Here is a 1,577-nt window from a genome sequence, read left to right on the forward strand (position 1 = left end):
CTGACACTTATTATTCTTTAAAAAATATTAGTTGAGTTTCACAGGAACATATTTTTAAGTATTTGACTTTTCCTTTTGGACTACCAGCCAAAAACTCTCAAGCATACAGAATAGAGTCAACCTTTGGTCCTCCTTTGTTCTAGGTTGTCAGAAATTATTTAATTTTATTGTCATTGATGTGAATTAAGACAATTATAATTATATAACCTTGAAAATACTTTCTCTGAGGTTGAATTAAATGGTTTTTGAATGAAATGGTTCTTTATTCTTTTCAAGTTTTAATATTCTGTGACTGTATAACTTAGATCATAAGCTTCTAGAAGGAAGGAATTGTGTCTTCTTTTTTTTTTTTTGTATCATTCTTCTATCCCCAATACAGTGTAATGTACATATTAATAAAAACCTCTATTTTACAGTTAATGAAAATAAGGCCCAGATGTGATAAATGGTATACTAGATAAAATACTAAACCAGGAATCAGGAAAATGTGAGTTCAAATCCAGTTACAAACTGGGCAAGCCCCTTAACCTCTGTTGCTTCCATTTCCTCAGCTGTAAATTGGGGATGACAATAGTACAACACCTCTCAGAATTGTTATGAAGGTCAAATGAGATAATAATTGTAAAATGCTTAGTACAGAACCTGGCACAAAGTAAAGTCTGTGTTTTTGTTCAATAATTTTGTGTCTCTGTTTAGGATTTTCTAGGCAAAGATATTACAATAGTTTGCCATTTCCTTCTCCAGCTCATTTTACAGATGAGAAACGGAAGCAGATAGTTCAGTGATTTGCCCGGGGTCACACAGCTAATGAATGTTTGAGACCAGATTTGAACCCCACAATGAGTCTTCCTGGTTATAATTGCACCAGAAACTGAGGTTTGTGTAAATGTTATTATTATTTTTCAAACACATAGTAAATTAGGGGAAGCACTAGGACTAGAACGCAGAAATCTTGACTCCTATGCTACTATACTTTCTATGGAAAGAGAGTCTGACAGTGCATTTAAAGTGAAAAGAAATTGTTTTGAATCCTGGATTTATAATTTAAATGTTGAGTGACTCTGAATAAGTTACTTTTCGGGTTCTCACCCAGATGGGTCTTAAAGTACCTACTGGGATCCCAAGATCCACAAAATAATAACACTGTTGTCTATTAGGAATAAAAATAAGTGTCCTCAAGAGAAGGGTCCCTTTCTCATGATGGATTCAAGACCAATTTGATTTATTCAGAAGACCTACTGGTGCAGCCTAGGACACTTTATTGCCTGAGGCCTAAAACAACTAGTTTTCCCAGTAAACAGCATATCCTTTGTCTATAAGCATGAATCTACAGGTTCAAGGGCTTTCTATTGCACATTCTACTCTGCTGACCAAACTATAAAAAAACTTCAGGTGGAAGTTTTTGCCAAAGATCTCCATCCTTATCCTGCTTGGTTCTAAAATGCTGATCCAAGCCAGACACTGCTAGGAGTGGGAGGATCAGGCAAAGATAAACATTGGGGTTTGGCTCTCCTTGCTCTAATACAGGCCTGGAGCTTTTTATCATGTTCATATAAGTACAAATTAGTCCCCCATCT

Source organism: Sarcophilus harrisii, chromosome 1, assembly GCF_902635505.1.
Source record: "Sarcophilus harrisii chromosome 1, mSarHar1.11, whole genome shotgun sequence".
NCBI classification, from domain to species: domain Eukaryota; kingdom Metazoa; phylum Chordata; class Mammalia; order Dasyuromorphia; family Dasyuridae; genus Sarcophilus; species Sarcophilus harrisii.